This window comes from Callithrix jacchus, chromosome 18, assembly GCF_049354715.1.
Source record: "Callithrix jacchus isolate 240 chromosome 18, calJac240_pri, whole genome shotgun sequence".
NCBI classification, from domain to species: Eukaryota; Metazoa; Chordata; class Mammalia; order Primates; family Cebidae; genus Callithrix; species Callithrix jacchus.
In genome coordinates, this window is record NC_133519.1 from 38,168,613 (window position 1) to 38,190,670 (window position 22,058).

Consider the following 22,058-nt stretch of genomic DNA (forward strand, 5'->3'; position numbering starts at 1 on the left):
AAAAAGGCCTGTTTAGGATGGATGATTTTACTCTTAGTGATGTTGGAGCTCAGGGAAGCATCACTGGTTCTATTCCCCAAGGTCACAGAGATTTTATTATTTTTAACCCCAAATCCATGAACTGTCACCTGCTGTACTTCTAAGATCAAAATACACTTTCCACTTCTCTGTTTGCTCAGCATACCACACTGCTAGCATGCCTGGTGCAGAATGGTGAACCGGAGAGGCAATTATGCAATCATGGAAACTGGAGAGGGGAAATATGTAACTACTTTTTAAAGAATAGTTAACTACATAGAGAGGGCACTGAGCGAGGAGTCTGCACATATGCCTTCTAGCCTTGCTCTGCTGCTCCAGAGATGAGTGAGTTGCCCCATGCTTGCTCCTCTGGGCCTTTGCTTTCTCATCCTCATGAATGAGTTACAAAATCTCTAAGACCCCCTCTATTTGTCAGTCTTCCACTTCATCAAAATGAGGCCTGCATAGCCAAGGAGTTTCAACGAGGCCTGCACAGCCAAAGAGTTTCTGGCCTCAGTATCCTGCATGGAACAGATTTTCACTGAATCAATGTTTCTGCTACGGAGTAATTAACTTCCTAGACCACATCAGGTCAGCTTCTTCACTCTTTGAGAACACTTTCGACAACTGAGGCTAAATTCTACATGTTTTAGCAGAAATAGGGACTCATATGAAACACATTTACAAAGGCTTCCAGAAATCTAGTTTGCAGACTACTAGGCCAAGAAGAGATCTCATATCCCTGTTTAACTTCTTAATTTTACAAGTGCTGCAACTGAGGTCCAGATGGGGCACACTCTCAGAGGCAGATTCAGAACTGAAGGCTGTCTCTTCTGACCCCTGAGCTTACCCTTTGCCATCTCGACTCCTCGCTGCACATCCCTTCCCTTTTGAGTCACTGACATGTCAGTCAGAGGGGTTCTCATGTCACTGGTATGAGCGGGAGGGATGTGTCAGCCCTTGAGAAATCTCTCCTCCCCAGGAGAGCAAGGCAAGGACACAAGAGAAGAGAGACACATGTAGATGAGCCCAGAGAATCAGTTTTCTTAGAAATAAAACTTTGAATTTCAAGGGCAAGAAATGCATCCTTTTAGTTTTTAAATTTCCCCTCCCTCAGTCTCAGGCACAGCCCCTGATGCAGAACAGATTCAATGAGTACAAGATGACTGGGCGAAGCAGGAATAGCGGCAAACTCTCTGTCCCTGAGGGACAGTGTGTGGCAGAACTGACTTTTCACTTTCTCCAAAAGAGTAGCGTAGGCTAGAGCAGAGTTTCCTTCACCATCATATGTTAAAGTTACTTAGACCTCCCTATGTCCTTATTTTCCAACTTACCCAGCATGGATTCCATACTGTGACACCATAGCCACTCCCTTTCCATTAACCTCAACTCCTTTACCTCTTGCTGCCTCTATTATAAGTACCTGGTTCATTTCACCAGCACCTAAGCAGCCGAATGTTGCTGGAGCGAAACACATAAACATGCACGCACACACACATGCACACACACACACCCTTACATGCACACGCGCTCACACACACTGCTTACACACATGCACACACACCCTTACACGCACATGCGCTCACACACACTGCTTACACACATGCACACACACACACCCTTACACGCACACGCGCTCACACACTGCTTACACACATGCACACACACACACCCTTACACGCACACGCGCTCACACACACTGCTTACACACATGCACGCACACACACCCTTACACGCACATGCGCTCACACACACTGCTTACACACATGCACACACACCCCTTACGCGCATGCACACACTGCTTACACGCATGCACACATGCACACACACCCCTTACACACACGCGTGCACACACTGCTTACACGCATGCACACACACCCCTTACACACACACACATAGTTGTGCTTTCCTTGTACTTAGCATTATCAATTTGGGTACACAGACCTATCAGGCAATTCTGCTAGTATCTAAATAAATTCACTTGTTTCTTTTCCAAAAGGACCATTTCACACCTCTTTTCTCCAGCATCCTTTCTGCTCCAACCCCCATTTTCAACATGTGACTGCATCTTTCTTCCTAGAGAAAACTGATAGAAACATGATTGCTACCTCATTCCCCACTAGCCCGCCCATCAGCCTGCCTGCTCTCATCCTCATAGTTACTGCCTTCTTCTTAACCACAAAAAAGTGTCCCTGCTCACACTGTGGAGTTCATTCTTTCTCATTAGTCAAACACTTCTCCTGCTCTGAAAAATATTTCCTTTTGCTCTTGCACCATCAATTTCTTCCTCTCTATTAGATCATTACCATCGGGATATAAACCTTAACACCATGCAAAAATGTCATCTTTCTAAGGAAGAAAGACCCTCACAGAACTCTCCCCTTAAGTCTGAATCTTCAGAAGCTTTCAGCTCATTTCTTTGCTTTCCTTCATAGCAAAATGCCTGAGAAAAGTTGTAAGAAGTTGCACTTCTTATGAGTGCAGTTGCTGCCTCTACTTTCTCATATTCCATTTCCTCTGGGCTGGGGTTTCCACCTCTGAGCCCTGAAACAGAGCTCTTGAGTCGCCACTAACTTCCATCTTACCCTAATCCAATGGGCGGCTCTCTCTGCTTATCTCATTCGGATTCTACCCAGTACTCAACTTAGTTCATCACAACCTCCTCCTTCACACACCTTCTTCTCTAAGGCCTCCAGGGTGTGGCATTCACCCAGTTTTCCTCTGACCTCCCTATCCTCTCAATCCCTTAACTGATACTTCTTTCTCTGCAACATCCTTAAATATTGTAGCTCTTCAAGGCTCTAAAGGATCTGTGTGTTGTGAATACCATATATATGTTCAGGCCTCTCAAAACTGTATTTCCAGCCTGGACCTCGTGTTGAAGTTGTAAATCCAAGTGCTGGTTTGGCATCACACCTCTTAAATGACTAAGCAGTATCTCAAACACAACATGACCGAACACAGCACCCTCATCCAACAAGCCTGCACCTCCCTATTCTTCCCCATTTTAGCTAATGACAACATTGTTCACTCAATTAGTTAGGCACGAAACCCCATCTTTGGCCTTGATTGCTCTTTTTTACTTCACACTCCACATTTAAAATGTCAGTGTGCCGTATCAAAAATATTTCCAAAATACATCTAGGACCCAGTCACTTCTATCACTTTCTGTGTAACAACTTTATTCCAAGTGAAAGAATGAATGAATGAATAATGTGATGGTACCTACAGAGAAAAGGGTGTCTGGCATAAAATTTTTCATTGTTCCTGTGGTGTAATGTCAGATCAGCATGAAGGGAGAGTTTATGAGATGTGGGCTCTGATATCTATTTGCATCCTGGAAGAGGTCACGCTGCTGCCATAATTCACTGGGTCTTTGGCTGAAAGCAATTTAAAAATTGAGTCCAGGCAGGTATACAAAGAAATTTTTCAGTTTCGAACCCTGTTCTGTTTAACCCTCTCCATTTCTATGTGCTGCAGACATCCAGCTTTTTATGAGGATAAACTCCTTTCCTGACATTTTGCTAAGATAGCAGTGTGAGACTTCTGCTCTCAGACATCTTGTTCAGAAAGTAGATTTATCCTCCATTATTTGGAACAAATAAAATAACAGGGAAAATATATAAAATGACAAATTTCAAAACATTGACTATCATGCAACAAAGGACAGGGGAATCTCAGAGACAAGAAGGAAAACTGAGTGTGCCTTATGATTGTCCCAGCCTGCTGACGAGGAATCATAGTGATCATTTCCAATAACAAGAACTAACATTTATAGGACGCTTACTGCTCTAAGTACTTGATGTACATATTAGCTCAGTAAATCCTTAGATCAGCCATTTGAGATAGGTGTGCTTCCGTTATTCGTATTTTCCAGAGAAGAATATGTTTTGGGATTTTTTTTTTTTTTTTGAGACGGAGTTTCGCTCTTGGTACCCAGGCTGGAGTGCAATGGCGCAATCTCGGCTCACTGCAAACTCCACCTCCTGGGTTCAGGCAATTCTCCTGCCTCAGCCTCCTGAGTAGCTGGGATTACAGGCACGCGCCACCATGCCCAGCTAATTTTTTGTATTTTTAGTAGAGACGGGGTTTCACCATGTTGACCAGGATGGTCTCGATCTGTTGACCTTGTGATCCACCCGCCTCGGCCTCCCAAAGTGCTGGGATTACAGGCGTGAGCCACCGCGCCCGGCCGAGAAGAATATGTTTTAAAGCTACTCAAGGTTACACAATAGAGCCGTGATTGTGCCTAGACAGTCTGGATCCAGACTTTATGTTCATAACTGCTTCCCTAAAAACGCACTTTAGTAAGATTACTTACATGTGTGGCCAAGGGTGAGGCGTGGGAGAGCTGAGAAGGGTGTCAGGAAAGAAATGGGGGCAAAATGTTCAAGACTGCAGCAATGTAAATAGGTCAGAATGTGGATTAAAAACCAGAAGGCCATGTGAAGATCGAGGCAGAGACTGGAGCTTTGCTGCCAAAAAAGGCCAGGTGTTACCAGGAGCTTAAAAAGGTAAGGACGAACTCTTTCCCAGAGCGTTCAGAGGGAGCATGACCCTTTTGACACCTTGATTTTAGACTCTTAGCCTCCAGAAGTGTTAGAGAATATATTTCTGCTTGTGATAATTACCAAGTTTGTGGTGATTTGTTACAGCGGTGCTAGGAAGGTAATACACATTTTGGCTTATAATGCCGAAAGCGGAGTCAGTTTTGTCTAAAGGCTTTCCAAGCCATCTATCTCTGAGTGACCCAGACTGGACCATGTTGTCTGCCACTGTGGTCTTCTAGTATACCAGAGCTACACAGCATCGTGTGGAGCTGCCAGTCAGTGGGATCTCAGATCTTTCTAACAAAGCCAGAGGAGCAATATAATCTTATGAACAAGAACATTGGCATAGCTAATAGTTGACCTTGGTGATTGCATTGGATGGTTTTACAGTTGGCTCATTTCTCTCTACCATCATCAGGGACCATGTTCTAAAGTATGAAAATCATCTACAATTCCTCTTATTCTACTGCCAAGGAGCAAAGCCTTACTCAATTCTATAAGCTTTGTTTAATACATGGCTTCAATCTCTATGTTATAACTCAATAATTTTTGGCATATTCAATTTCACTCTGACTTCTGGTCAAGAAGGCATTGTGAGAATTATTCTTCTCGACAAGTTGATATAACAAGGATTAGATTTACCCGCCTCTTGAAACAAATAAAATACCAGACACAATGTATGAACAGATTTCAAGACATTAAATATGAGACAACAAAGGACAAGGAAACCTCAGAGGCAGGAAGCAAATGAGTTAAACCCTATGATTTTCCAAGATTACTGCCTGGGAAGAGTATCTGGGCCATAGCATAGGAACAGGGAACCTAAATAAACTTGGCAGTCTCCCTGAGCTGAAAAAATGGGGCTGGAAGTACAGTTTGACTAAGGCAGCTAAAATTCTCAGTGTCAAGTACTAAAGAAGATGGAGCTCTACAGAGACAGAACACCTGAAATCTGCATAGTACTGATCTGCAGTGGTGATGAAGGGAAGTATTAGATGCCAGGGAAGTAAATACCTGAAAAAAATAGAGGTAATAATTACTTAACCACACACAGAGCTAGGCACAATGCCGGTTCCTACCAGCCAGAGTAGAAAACTTTATAACTGATAGGACATCAGAGAGAGTGCTCAGAAAGCTCTGTCTCCATAGTGGGGCAAAATTAGAGTTAGACTACTTTAAACCCTCTAAGAAAACTTAAAAGCAAATTCCAAAATTATTAAACTGTTTCTCAGTAACATAACCTCTTTGTAATACAAAGTTCAGGAATAATGTTAGGAATACAGAAACATACATCACACAAAAATTGATACTGAAACTGTCTGTCATCCAATCAAAAATTATCTGATATCCAAAGAAGCATAGAAATATAATCCATAATAAAGAGAAATCCATCTAAACTGAGCAAGAAATTCCACAGATTACACAATTAGTAGACAAGTCATTAAAACTATTATTGTATCAGTTTTCATATCTTCAAGAAACTAGAAGAAAGATTAAGATTACATTAACATGCAGATCACAGTAAAAAAAAAGACACAAATTAAGCTTTCAGAAGAAACATTGTACTATCTAAAATAAAATTGATAGGATTAATAGCAGATTATATATTGCAGAAGCAAAGACTAACTTGTAGACATAGTTGGAGACAACAATATAAAATATTCAAAGTGAAATTCAGAGAGAAAAAAAGAGTGGTAAAAAGATGAACAGAAGACTCCTGTTTCTGGACAAGATGAAGTAAGAGGACCTGGATTTATGCTCCCACCTGAAACAACCAAAGGAACGAGAAAGGCCAAATATTTGAAAGAAGACACTGACCATTAGGCAACATAGGAACCACCAGAGACTGGGAGAAAATTACCAGAAACAATTAGCGGTAACAGTGCCTAACACATATGTAGAATTAAGAATTGTCCTTGGTCCTATCAGTCAGATTGGAAACCTCGTAATTCATGGGCATTGAGATTTACTCAATGCTCAAAACAGCCTTGCCTCAATGAGCATTAGAATATTTATACAAAATACCTAATACCTAGAAAGTAAAATTATCACTGTATGGCATCCAAGAAATATTACCAGGAACACACAGAAGTAGGAAAATACTATCCAAATGAGGAGAAAAATCAATTAAAACCAACTTAGAACTGGTACAGAGGTTAGAATTAGCAAAAAAGATCATGAAAACATTATTATACATGAATTCCATATGTTGAAAGAGTTAAGTAGAGACAAGAAAGCTATAAAAAGTATAAATAGAGCCTCTAGAGATGTAAATTGTACTGTGGGAGATAAAAACCCGCAATGCTATCCGGTGATAATGCAGATCAGTGAAAGCAGAAGGAGAGACTTATGACTGTGAAACGATAGAAATTATTCAAAATAAACACAGAGAGAAAAAGGAAGAGGAGTGCATCAGTGAGTTGTGGAACAACTTCAAAGGGCCTAAAATATGTGTAGTAATAATAACGAAGACAAAAAGAGAAGGAGAAAAAAATTCTGAAGAAATAATGATCAAAAATGTTCTGAATTTGAGAAAAGCATAAACTCAAAAAGATGCAAGAAGTTTAATAAATCTGAAACACGAGAAAAATAAATGACTATACCAAGTTATATCATAATCAGTATTCAAAATAATGAAGAAGAAAAACATCTTAAAAATGGCAAGAGAAAATGACATGTTATATGTTAGGAACACACATACAGAAACAAAGATAAGGATGATAACAGATTTCTCTTGAGAAACATGCAAGTGAGGAGGCAATAAAATACTTTCTAAAGTACTGAGAGAAAAATGAAATCTTTCAATCTAGAATTCTACATCCAGTGAAAGTATCACTCAAAAGTGAAGAGATCGCCTTAAATCTATAACATTTTTAAAAAGTGAAGCTGAAAGAAAAATTTCTTTGGGCATGAAAAAGCAGAGTTTTAATCATTAGATTAATTGTAAACACACACTACCAGAAATGTGAAAGACAGCCTTTAAAAGAAGAAAAATGACACCACATGGAAATACGGATCTATGTAAAGGACTGAAAAGTACTAGAAATGGTAACAATGTGGGTAAACACATGCAATTTTTTCTTGTTATTTAAATCTTATTAAAAGATAATTGACTGTTTAAAAAAAAACAATATCAATGTATCTTGGGGTTTACAAAATATGTTAAAGTAAAAGACATGACACTATCATCAAGGCTAAGAGAAGGAAAAATGGAAGTATAATAAATCCTGCATGAGAAGTGCTGTCACTGAAGGTATGTGGTGATAACTTAAAGATGTATCACATAAACACTGAAACAATTGTTAAAAATCATGCAATAAAAAGCCATAGCTAGAAATCTAACGAAGTAGATGAAATAAAATTATAAAAATATTAAACTGATCCAAAAAATGATTAATTTAAAAGTAAACAAAAAGTTGAAGAAAACAAAGAACAGATAGGGTAATAGACTTAAACTAGCCATATTAATAAACAAATTAAATATAAATATTTCCAACACCACAAGTAAAAGGAAGACATTTCAGATTGCACAAAAAAGATTGATATTCAAAATACGATTTGAATATCAAGTAATAAGTAGGTTAAAAGTAAAAGGATTTAAAAAATGTATATTATGAATAAAATTAATCAGAAGACAGGCGTTATCACTATAATATCCCACAAAATAAATTTTAGAGCAAAAAATATCATTATTTTATAAACTGATGATCAATTTATACAAAGAATTTAGCAATTCTAAATGTGTATGCCCATAGTCACGGAACTTCAAATCTTGATTAAAATGAAAGGAGAAATGAACAAAGGTTGCAGATCAATGAACACAACAACTACATTAAGAAATTAGAAAAACAGCAAATTAAACCCAAAGTAAGTGAAAGAAAGAATGTAATAACAAAATAGAAATTAGCAAAATCCAAAAATAAGACAATATAGAAAATCAATGAAGCTAAAAACTGATGCTTTGAGAAAAATCAATGCAACTTCATCTCAATAGATTTGATCAGAGAAAATAGAACCGAGCAATTATCAATAGCAGAAATGAAAAAAGTGTCACCACTTTTATAAATTCTAGAGATATTAATAGAATAAGAGAATATTGTGAATAGTATTATGCCAATAAATTCAGTAACATAGATAAATGAGCAAATTATTTGGAAGATATAAACTATCAAAGCTCATATAAGAAAAAATAAATAATATGAATGGTTCATTGTGTATTAAAAATTTGAATTTGTAGTTAAAAACATTTCCATACAGAAAAGTCAAGGTCTAGGTGACTTTTCTGGTGAGAATTCTACCAAATATTTAAGCAAGAAATAATACCAATTCTACAAAAAGATTTTGAGAAAACAGAAGAGGAGGAAATACTTCCCAGTTCATTCCATGGAGCCCACCATTATCTTGATACTCAAACCAGAGACATTACGGAAATAAAAACTAAAGATTAAGATTTCTTATTAACATAGATGTAAAAATTATTTAATATGGATAAAATAAAAACTAATAGGATATAAAAAGATGATATGAATAAATGATTATCCCAGAAATACAAAGATGATATAACATTAAAAACTCAAGGAATGTAATTTATCATCTTTAACTATGTATGTATATAAGGATATAATTATATATACACATACATGTATAAATATATGCATATATAATTATTCACAATAGATAAAGAATAATCATTTGAAACAAATCTAACATCAATTCCTGGTTTTAAAAATCCCAGCAAAGGGTATATATCCAAAGGAAAGGAAATCAATGTATCAAAGAGATATCTATACTCTCATGTTTTTGCAGCACTATTCACAATAGTCAAGTATAAAATCAACCTAAGTATCCATCATGGGGTGAATGGATAAGAAAAATGTGGCATATACACACAATAGAATATTATCAGCCATTAAAAAGAAGAAAACCCTGTCATTTGCAAACAACATGGATGGAATTGGGGAACACCGTGTTAAGTGAAACCAGACATAGAAAGAAAAAATTTGCATGTTCTCACTGGTGTGAGGGGGCTAAAAATTCTTTTAAGTGAATTCACACAGATAAAGAATAAAATTCTTGTGACCAGAGGCTGGAAGGGTAGAAGGGAGGGAGGAATAAAGTGGGGATGGTTAATGGATACAAAAATACAGTTAGAAAGAGTGAATAAGATCTAGTATTTGGTAGCACAATAAGGTGACTATAATCAACAATAATTTATTGTGTATTTTAAAATAAGAGTAGAATTGAAATGTTCTTAACACAAAGAAATAATAAATGCTTGAGGTGATGGATACCCCAATTACACTGATACATTATATGCCTGTATCAAAGCATCACAGGTACTCCATCAATACACTAACCTATTATGTACCTATAATCATTAAAAATATTTTAAAGGCAAAAAAATCTTAAGTAACTAGTAATATAAAGGAATTTTCTCAACCTAATAAAGAATAGCTCATAAAACCTGTAGCTTATAGCACACTTAATGGTGAAACATTAAATGCTGTCTTCTAATATTAGCAATAAGGAGATAATGCACACTGTACCTACTTGTATTTAACAGTGTACACTAGAGGCACTAGTCAGAAAAATAATGTAAGAAAAAATGCATCTAAATTGAAAAGGACAAAGTAAAACTTGTTATTCACCGAAGACATAACCATTCATGGAAAAAAATCTAATGAAATATTCAGAAAAGCTACTTGAAATATTATGTACATTTAGCAAGATTACCAGATCAATGTGCAAAACTCTAAGTCTTTCTGTATACTAACAATAAGCAATCAGAATTAAAAATATTGTTTACAAAAACATGAAAATTTTTTAAATACTTAGGAATAAATCTGTCAAAATATGTACAAGATATATTCACTGAAATCTTCAGTCTTGCAGAAAGAAATGAAAGAAAATCTAAATAATTGAAGAGATAGAACATTTATTGATTAGAAAGCTCAATATTATACAAATGTCATTCAGTTCTTTCAATATTGATGCATAACTCAGTACGATCTCAATCAAAATTCTAGCAGGTTTTTGTGGAAATGAGTAAGTTGATTCTGAAACACATCCAGAAATGCAAAGGACCTAGACTATTTCCAATATCCATGAACAAAAGAATAAAGCTGGATGACTCACACAATCTTACTTCAGTGCTTCTTATAGAGTCACATTAATCAAAACAATGTAGTATTGGTATAAATACAGACACATGGATGTAATAGACTAGAAAATCCAGAAATAGACCAACCCTTATGATCAATGGACTTTTTCTATAAAGGTGCAAATATAATTCAGTGTAGAACAGATAGCATTATCAACAAATGAGGTTCCAACAATTGGATATCCACAAGTAAAAAGTAAACTTTAACCTTTATTTTGCAACATGTTCAAAAATTAATTCAAGATAGATCATATGCCTAAAGATACTACTTAAAATTACAAGACTTCTAGAAGACTACACAGAAAACAAAATTGTGTGACCTTGGGTTAGACAAAGATTTCTTAGATTTAATACAAAAAGTACAAACCAAAAAAGAAAAATCAATTTGACTTAATACAAAATTAAAATTTTTGCTCTGAAATACAATGTTAAGAAAATGAAGATAATCCTGACTGGAAGGAATCGTTTCAAAGCATATATCTATCTAATAAATGACTAGTATATAATACATAAAGAAATAATTAAAAAACTAGTACAAAAATACATAAAGAAATTTAAAATGTAATAAGAAAGGAAAAAACACATAAAATAATAGAGAAAAGATTCGAGTAGATGCTTGACCAATGATGGTATATGGATGGTGCATGAGCTCACGAAAAGAAAAGATGCTCAACATGATTAGTGATTAGAAATATGCAACCGTGTGATCTTTGACAAACTTGACAAAAACAAGCAATGGGGAAAGGATTCCCTGTTTAATAAATGGTGTTGGGAAAACTGGTAGCCATGTGCAGAAAGCAGAAACTGGACCCCTTCCTGACACCTTACACTAAAATTAACTCCAGATGGATTAAAGACTTAAACAGAAGACCCAACACCATAAAAACCCTAGAAGAAAACCTAGGCAAAACCATTCAGGACATAGGCATAGGCAAGGACTTCATGACTAAAATACCAAAAGCATTGGCAACAAAAGCCAAAATAGACAAACAGGATCTAATTAAACTCCAGAGATTTTGCACAGCAAAAGAAACAATTATAGAGTGAACTGGCAACCAACAGAATGGGAAAAAAATTTTGCAATCTACCCATCTGACAAAGGGCTAAAATCCCGAATCTTCGAAGAACTACAATAGATTTACAAGAAAAAAACCCATTCAAAAGTGGGTGAAGGATATGAACAGACACTTTTCAAAAGAAGACATATATGAGGCCAACAAACCTGAAAAAATGCTCATCATCACTGATTATTAGAGAAATGCAAATTAAAACCACATTGAGATACCATCTCACACCAGTTAGAATGGCAATCATCAAAAAATCTGGAGACAACAGATGCTGGAGAGGCTGTGGAGAAACAGGAACACTTTTACACTGTTGGTGGGAGACAATGTGGGGCTTCCTCAAGGATCTAAAAATAGAAATTCTATTTGACCCAGCAATCCCATTACTGGGTATATACCCAAAGGATTATAAATAATTCTTTTATAAGATATACGTGTGCATACACATATGTTCACTGCGGCACTGTTTATAATAGTGAAGACCTGGAACCAACCCAAATGCCCATCGGTGATAGACTGGACAGGGAAAATGTGGCACATATACACCATGGAATACTATGCAGCCATAAAAAATGATGAGTTTATGTCCTTTGTAGGGACATGGATGAATCTGAAACATCATTCTCAGCAAACTGACAAGGGAGCAGAAAATCAAACACTGCATGTTCTCACTCATAGGTGAGTGTTGAACATGGGGAGAAATGCCAGATGTAGGTGACGGGGCGGATGGAGGCAGCAAACCACATTGCCATGTATGCATGATCTGCACATGTACCCCAGAACCTAAAGTACAATTAAAAAAAAAGAAGAAACATGGAAATAAAATCCACCTTAGGATACCATCTTAAACCTATCAGAATGGCCGAAATTAAAAACACTGACCATACCATGTGTTTGCAAAGATGTAGATGTTCTCTGCAACAACATACACTGCAGTGTAAACTGTGATCATCATAGAAATTCTAAGGGTCAGGGGACCATGTGCAAGATGTGTAGGTTTGTTACATAGGTATACATGCGTCACAGTGGTTTGCTGCCCTATCAACCCATCACCCAGGTATTAAGTCCAGCATGCCTTAGCTCTTTTCCCTAATGCTCTCCACTCCCCACCACTCTCCCCCTCAACAGGTCCCAGTGTGTGTTATTCCCTCCCCGTGTTGAAAGACTTTCCCTTAGTTCAACTAAAGACGGGGTCCTTATCACACAGCCATGGAAATTTAGGCTCACAGACTATTTGAAGGGTGAGCAGGGCAGAGTTTATCACACATAAAGGGAAAAAGGGGAAACAAGGACTCAGCAGAGTGAGAGTCCTCCTAGCATAGGCTTCCTGCCTCACAGTTTTAATTCCAGTTTCCACCCAGGAAGAGGAGGGGCCAGCCTCCTCCCCTGCAAATGACATCAACTTCTGTGGCTCCACCCCAGTGTGCACTCCTCCCAGTGCTCAGAACAGTCGGGGGGAACCCTTCCCATCTTGCTGTCTCACCTGTGTCCATGTATTCTCATTGTTCAGCTCCCACTTACAAGTGAGAACATGAATCCCTAGATATTTGCAAAGTTCTCTGAGATTTGTTAATAAAAGCTGTGCTATGAAGAGAAAGTTAAAAAAAAAAAAAAGATGTACATCTCAGAAAAATTAACCCAAATGACCTAATGGCCATCAGCACCTAACATTGTATAGTCTACTAAATTGATAAATCTTCTTTAAATGTACTTCACCCAAGAGAAAATGCTAAATATCTTTTCATCTTTTAATAGGAGATAAATAAGAAAAGCCACGTGAACTAGAGTTTTCTCTTCATCCAGCCTTCAATATTTTACCTCAATTGTTCACTGACTGTCCATGTTGCTTTAAGTCTGTCCTTCTGGGGAAGACTAAGGCTCAAAGCTTCATGTATAAGTCTGTGCAGTTGGCAGAAGAAGTGTTACTTTTCTCATTTTGTTGGTATTTGTGTATAGTAGTGTGGCTTATATTTTCATCTCTCTCAAAAGCACATGAGAAGTGAATTTGGCAGGGCATACCATCTCCCCTTTGTGAACCTTTGTTTTCCATCTGTGTTATAAAGAGGTTGGACTCCGTGTTCTTTCCAACTGTAGCGTGGGGTACTTCTCTATTTATTAATCACACTATGTGTGTCTTAGGTTATACTTAATAAATTTTTTTCTGAAGGTAGCCATCTACAGAGAAGAAAACAGGTCACCAAAAAGGTGCAAACATTTCTCTTGAATATATAATAGACTTTCGTCTGTGTAAAATAGCTTATAAGTGGCTTGGCCAAAATACAGGGAGGAGAAAACAGCAGGGTTGACCTGAAGGATCTCTGCAAATTCACTCTGGCTCACTAATGTTCTGTGTCTGCACATAATAAGTGTTTCATAAATGTTTGTCAAATAAATAAAGTCCATGTGCACTTTATGCCTCTCTGGCTCTCAGAGCACTTTCTCATGCATTATCTCATTTGACCCCACAATATCCTTACAAAGTGGTTATAGCAGGTATTCTTAACCCCGTTTTCCAGATTCAAGAAACTGAGCCTCAGAGCATTTGAGTGATTATGCCCAGGTCACAAAGCTAGTAAATGGCAGACCCAGGTCTCAAACGGAGAGCTTTTAACTTTCTGTTCCGTGTACTTTCCATGGCATTATGCAAGCCTCGTAATTCTAAGATACAGTCCTAAAATAACACAAAAGACTCAGCCAGCCTCCTTCGTTATTCCCTTGACCTCATTAAAGCTTTAAATGGAACTTGTCCTCACAAACTTAGGGAGCAACATCAAATCCGTCTGAGCTTCTAGGGCACATAGCAACAGCTTGCTTTAATCTAATAATTGGCTGAAGTAGGACCACAGAAAGGACATAAAAAAGGCAAATTGCTATTTTTCAAAACCAAGCCATTCCCTGCCTAAAAGGTTCACAGCTTTTTTCTTTTCCAAGAAAATATTTACCCCCCTGAAAGATTTCTTCCCGTTAACAATATTTTTACAGCCTTTGTGATACTTTTACAGCATTTTAGATGCAATCTAAATACTATATATTTCAAGAATGGAACCATTACATTAAGAACGCTGCATATGTTTAAAAGTGTCTTTTATGAGGTTTATTAAAAGAAGCTATAAATTTCTGAGAAAGGTTTAAGCCATATTACATTGATCTTACTTCTCATTTAAACAAAATGTAAACTTTAAGTAAAACCTTGATGTGGAATGTAAACTCGCTCATATACCCTGAGCTTACTCGTTCGCATGTGCCACCTTGAAAATATTAAATCATCTATGAAGCACTCCATTTCTTTGAGTGTTTTCCAATCACAACAAATAGCTTTCCGGTGATTGCTTGTACCTGTTGAATGTCTTGAATTCATTCACAGTGAAGGGTGGCACCGGCTGGATACAGAGCAGGGTTTTCAAATCATTCTGGGCTCTGCACACCTAAGGCAACTTACGCCAGCTTAACTCTTGGGGTGCCCTCTCCAAAAATAAGTTCATACAGCAAAGGTAGGTGCTGTTATCCCCATTTTATAGATGGAAACACTAAGGCACAAATGAGTGTTGAGCGATTTTGCAAAGTCACACAGTTAATAAGAAAGAGTCAGGGTGTGAACCCAGACAGTCTGGTTCCAGATGGCTGAAGCCCAAGCTTTGCTCCAGAGTTTGATTCTATCCTGCCTTCTTTATAGGATTAAGAGGATTAGATGAGGTAATACATAGAAAGCATTTAGCACAGTGCTTGACAGATAGCACTCAACAAGATTAGCAGTTATTAACATCATCATTACTATTAGCTAGAGCATGTTAAGGCTGTTTTTACCAGAGCCATCCATCAGAAGGACCAAAGCAAACTGCTATGTACCCAAAATTACCCTGTCATATTGTGATATAATAAGAAATATATATTTGTTTTTCATCTGCAGTTTCTTGCACAGAGCTCCAAAAACGCTCAAAATTTCTAGGTGATAGAGGTAGGAGGAGCATCTTTTGTTATTCATAACGAGCTTCTTTCAACCATACCTGAGTTTATGTTAATGAGATAACTGATGGCTGGAAGCCTCTAGATAGTTTCAGGATGAGAGCTGGTTGCCAGAGGAATCAGCAGTGTGGCTAGAGCGTTGAAACTTTTGGGGCCCCTGCCCCTAACCTCCAGGGAAGGGGAGAAAGGCTGAAGATTGAGCTCATCACCAATGACCAATAATTTAATCAATCATTCCTATACCATAGAACCTTCATAAAAACCCTAAATGATGGGGTTTAGAGAGGTTCTGGATTGGTCAAGGAATCCATATGCCAAGGAGGGATAGCACACCCCAAGCTCTACAGGGTCAGAAGCCCCCTGCTCCACACTCTTCCTGACCTCACCCTATGGACCTCTTTACCTGGATGTTTCTTTGTATTTTTTGTAATAAACTGGTAGATGTAAGTAAAGTGTTTCCCTGAGTTTTGAGAGTCATTTATATTAATTTATTGAAACTGAGAAGGTGATTGTGGGGATTCCTGATTTGTAGCTGAGACATATAAAATCATGGCAACCTGGGGAACCTCTACTTATGATTGGCTTCTGACATGGGGGGCAGTCTTGTGGGTTTGAACCCTTAACCTGTGCAGTTGGACTAACTTTAGGCAGTTAGTGTCAGAATTGAATTAACATTTCTATCTAGAACGTTCTCTCATTTCTCCACATGGCAAACTCCTATTAATCCTTCAAGGTCACATGTCATCCTTTCAATTTCTTCTTTACAAACGTTGTTGACATTTATTAAATAATATTTAAAAGGTTGCATTTTACTTACATGTTTACATGTCTGTCTCTCCCACTGAAGTCCAGACTGTAAAATGCTTGAAGAAATGGGCCACGCATCTCTGTGTCCTTTCACCTCACACAAAGCCTGGAACAAAGGAGATTTTACTTAAAAACCTGGCAAGTAAATGAGTGCGTGATCACCGCTGTGATCTTAGCCTACTCATCTTACCTGAAAGGCTGATCATTTCAGAATCAAGTACCAGGAAAAAAAAAATTTCACCTAATGCTGTACCTAAGCTGAGATCTATAGAAGTCATGGACCAAAATCAGAACTACTGAACTTTCACCTTTCTCAGCCGGTGGAGAATAAAGCTGTAGGCTCAACCCCAGCTGTCACAAAGCTAGCCCAAGTGAAGGTACCTACTGCTGCTACACAAAGGTCCTTCTTATGCCACTGCGTCCCAATTCCCCATTTTAGTTCCTTCAGAAGTTAGGCCGCTGTGGCTCTCGTCAATCATTATGCACGTGCTTTTTCAGAAATGACTTGCAAACCTTAGAAAGGAGTAGGTGCTCCCTGATAAGGCCCGAGTTGAAGGAATCAAATCCAAGGGTTCTAGAAAGCAGGGAGAAAATGGCTTCCACCAGAGAGCCAATATGGAGAAAGTTTAAAACTTCCAAGTGGGTCTGGAGATTTAGAAGAGCTTTTGGTGATCATCACCCTTCACTCTTATTTATTTCACAATGTACCTTCTGCTATATTTTGTATTTGGGGAAGAAAGACATTTATGTATCAATTTTCTTTTTTTTTTTTTTTTGAGATGGAGTTTCGCCCTTGTTACCCAGGCTGGAGTGCAATGGTGCGATCTCGGCTCACTGCAACCTCTGCCTCCTGGGTTCAGGCAATTCTCCTGCCTCAGCCTCCTGAGTAGCTGGGATTACAGGCACGCGCCACCACGCCCAGCTAATTTTTTGTATTTTTAGTAGAGACGGGGTTTCACCATCTTGACCAGGATGGTCTCGATCTCTTGACCTTGCGATCCACCCGAGGCGGCCTTCCAAAGTGCTGGGATTACAGGCTTGAGCCACCGCGCCCGGCAGCTATGTATCAATTTTCTCAAGGAATGGTTAATGTGGTCAACCTGAACTCAGATATTATCTCACCTAGCTAGCTATGTAGTAGTGACATCTACTGGGGAACATTGTCACTTCAGAGTTTTTATTTGTGTACTGTACTAAGAAACTTCAAAATGTTAACTTACTTAATCTTTGCAATAATGCTATGAGGTAGTTAATATTATAATCTGCATTTGTTGGATAAGGAAACTGAGACAGAGAAATGAAATAACCAGCCGAGTGTCATACAGCTATCACGTGGTAGAGCATGGCTCCAGAGTCTATGTGCTGAAACATTAAGATCCGTTGCCTCTTCTATCATTCATCACCTGCACACTGAACATGCCCATTAAATAGCATTTTGCCTTTTGCTTTGAAGCTCTGTGTTTGTATTTACAATTTCCCAATCAACACTGTTCCTCTCAGGGCAGGGTCTGTGTTTCCTTTTTCTATTTGCGATGTCAGCACTTAGCACAGTTCCTAACACATAATAGGTATTTAATAAATATGTTCAATAAGTGTTGCATAAATGAATGAATGAGCAAAAGACTATCTTCGTATTTGAGGGCAGGCCCAGAGTAGGGAGAGAGTGAATGGTCAGCAAGGCACGGCTGCTCTCTTTGGAGTCATCATATTTCTCAATATGGTTTTCAGAAATGCACGTGAATGAGAGCTGGGGCATCTATAATTCAAGTCTGCTAATCCTTGAGCTCATCAGAGGTACCTCATAGCTTTCAGAATTAAGTCCACATTTCCTAGCTTGAAATAGAAGACCCTTCGGGATCCGGCTCCTCCCTCTCTCTCCAGCTTCTGGGGTTACCACAATACCCTGCATCCTTTCCAGTGATCTCATGCTATTTGTGGGTCCCTGCACAAGCCATGCCCTCACACCTGCACATTTGGACATTATCTTTAACTAGAATCTCCTTTTCACTTCACCAGGCCCTTTCTTACTTTGCCCTGAGCAACCCGTATTTATTTTCAAACTTCAGGCACCATCTCCTCCAAGAAGCTTTTCCAGAGGTGACAGGGCTGCGACCCTCTTCTGTGGCACAATAGCATCATGGGTAGAGAAAGTGCTGCAGGGTGCAGGTAAGTGGCCTGGGACTGAATCCCAGCCCGACCACTTACTAGATGAGTGACCTTAGGTGAGTCGCTTAATCATTCTGTACGTTTCCTCCCATGTTCAAAATGGGGGTATTGAAAACCAGTATCTACTTCATAGTGTTGTAAGCACTGAATGAGTGAATAAATGGACTATGTGTAAAACAGTGTACAGTAAGGGGAACTGAAGTATGTGCTATGATTATCCCCATTCTCTTCTACTCATCTTTCTTTTCCTACCGGTCAATAAGTCCCATAACCAGAGGCCGTATCTTCAGTGTCTTTATGTCCATAGGGCCTAGCAAAGTACCCACTGGGAAACCAATGAATGCCTGGGAGGGAGAGGGAAGAGAGCAATGTAGAAATAAATGTGCTTGTTTTTTTTACGTGTGGTTCCAATGCCTGCAAACAGAATTAGACAGTATACAAGCTCTGAGCAGGAAATGGAGCAAAGAAGTACTCTTCATTGTGGCTTTGCCTCATACTTCTCTCTGCTTGGTTCTGTGCCAGTTCTCCTCTGGTGGCTTCATCCCCTCAACCCCCTTCCTGCTCTCCAAACCCATCCCCCACCAAGTCATCTTTTGAAAGCTGCAACCACTTCCACACATGGAAAACATATTGAAGCCATTCTGGATGGTCCTTATGAAGAGACATAAACCCAAGTGATATGGTCTTTCTGGGACCAGATCTCATCAGATGGGTAGGGAAACATCTCTGTGGGTACAATGCTAAAGGCTCCAAAACGTGCTTGGCTCCAGAATGCTTCCCCTGCCTCTCTCCCTCCACAGCTGAACATTTCCGGCACTAGACTCATTCCTCAGTATAAGTCATTGTATTTCTAGAAAGACTCCATTCCAAATACAAAGATGCTACTCAAGAAGACTAATCTCATTTATACCCACGAAAGGATTTCTTGTTCCCATGGACAGCGGAGACCTAGAGACTTTTAGGTAATGAGCTGGTTCAAGTTGCAGAGAAAAATAAGAGTTGCCATTTATCAAGTACTTTCTATGTGCTATGAGGCTTCATGAAAATGTCTTTTAAACATTTGACTTTAAAGTGCTGTGTTAAGAAGGTGGGGCTGAGCGATTGACCCTAACTGGTGGCCCTTTGTTGATAGGAGGAGGAGAGCTTCTGAGGAGAGAGGCAGTTCAAAGAGGGGAGAGGTGTGGACACTGGGTCAAATACCTCCAAAGGTGAGCCCGTACTAGACAGTTTTAGGAGGAGCTGCTGGTGGGAGGAGGCGATGACACGGCTACTTGCGGGGTCATGACTATCCTCACTATATGGCCTCAAATTAACATGTATTTTATTACCCTCGTTCTCTTTCTTTTCCTCTCTTTTTCATTAGAACCCATTCCCAAAGAGAACCAAGTAAATAAACTCTTTTCTCTAAGACCATGAGTTGCCCATTCGCTCATTTGCCCAGGGGGTGTGGATTGTATACCTACCCCCTGCCATACAGAGAGGAAGGCACTAAAATAAAGAACTTATGGTAATGTACAGTCCTTGCACCCACCCCACCACTGTAACTGATCTTACTCTGTAACTTTCCACTGCCCACACCGACCCTATAAAACCAACTCCTATCCCACTGCCCTTTGCTAACGCCCTTTTCGGCCTTACCCAACCTGTACCCAGGTGAATAAACAGCCATGTTGCTCACACAAAGCCTCTTTGGGGGGTCTCTTCATTCAAAGCACACATTTTTAACATTCACAGTCTCACCAGCTCCCACATTAATGCTCTGGACTTCCAAGTGCTTTAAAGACTATCCTGGATTTCCCTGTCATTCTTGCTACAAATTTAAGATTGAGAAAGGGAAGAGAGAAGGTAATGATGTCAAGAGGAAGTACAGTGCTCAAGATTTTTTTTTCCTATATGACCATCTTGTTGGAAATGACTCGTTTTTTAATTGCCCATTAACTATGTGTAATTGGTTACTGATTCATTAAAGGCAAGCAGCTCAAATACTTGCATGCGTAGATATTTCCTCAAGATATGAAATCAAGTACTTTCTATGTGCTATGTTCACAATACAATGCTATTGTGAACGTAATTATCTCCACCGATGTGGTGATTCTTCTGCACATTGTGTGAGACACATAATTTAGGCACAGGGTTTCCCATTTTCTTGACTTTGGAGAAATGCTGACACTTGAATTTAACCCAGTCTTGGTAGCTTTACTTGAATCACCTTCAGCTCTACTGAGTTGATAATAACTATATTATCTTATTTCATGAAAAAATTTTACTTTTCTAACTCAGTCAAATCAACATATTTGTGTGTGTATCCTTTCCAAATCTTGAGGAAACCATTTTAATGTTCAGTAACCAAATATTCGACAATGTCTGCTAGCTGCTTTGGAAATCAATTTTGAGGAAATCTGTTATACAGACGAGTTATAAATATTGGAGCCTGATGATCATTGCCACAACAAAGAGAAGAAATGAATATAAAAGTCAAAAAACCCCTAAACAGTGATGCCTCTGGAAATACCTATCAGTAGGCAGAACATACATCTTTTTCTTAAAAGAAAGAACTTAACATGAAGGGGAAACAAAGAATCTTGGAGAATTTTATGTTAGGACACAAAGAAGCCCTGAGCTACTGTATGGATTCAGGCAGAATAAAAGCAAGAGAAATAGTCTTTCTCAGTACAGTAGGAGCAAAGGAAGCTAATGAATGGGACAAGGATGAGACAGGGTAGGAGGAGAAGAGCAGACGGTGAAGGAGGAGGAGGAAATGGAGTAGGAGGATGAGGAGATGGAGAAGAAGGGGAAAGGGGAGAGGGAGGAGGGAGGGAGGGAAGGAACAAACCAACAAACGAAGGGAGGAAGGGAGGGAGGGAGGGAATGGAGTAAGTTGTCCATTACATCTGACAGCTTCAATTTATTGGTAAATTAACCCAGTGGAGGTTAAGTGAAAGAGGAACCATGTTGTGAGAATACCAAAACGATTTAAAACTGAACAAAGAGATAGAAAGTCCCAGCAGCACTAGAACTAGAGTAGGCCCGACTTTAGGACCCCCGCTCTGCAGGGAGCTACTGTCAGAGCAGCCATGCTTCTTATCCTTATAATTTCTATCAAAGTTTCAGATTTGAAGTAAAGAAGATCTGATTAGCCTGACTTGATTCAGGTTTAAAAGCTTCTGGATCAATAGCTATAGCATATTTTGAGGGCAGGGGTAGGAGTGGAAGGCAGATGTGTATCAAAAGCCAGTTAAAAAATACCTAAATATTTTATGCACCCTTACTATACATCAGAAGATTTTTTTTAAAGCAATTATCCTGCCTCAGCCTCCCAAGTAACTGGGA

At 38.8% G+C, this 22,058-nt stretch overlaps 1 long non-coding RNA gene across 1 annotated transcript in view; it reads right to left on the reverse strand.

Annotated features, from left to right (window-relative positions):
* LOC144580162 (uncharacterized) overlaps positions 1 to 22,058 on the reverse strand; it is a 168,229-nt gene that overhangs the window by 70,789 nt on the left and 75,382 nt on the right. The window contains exon 2 of the long non-coding RNA XR_013529218.1: positions 16,573 to 16,668. This is a non-coding gene — a long non-coding RNA (uncharacterized LOC144580162). The remainder of the gene's footprint in view (positions 1 to 16,572; positions 16,669 to 22,058) is intronic.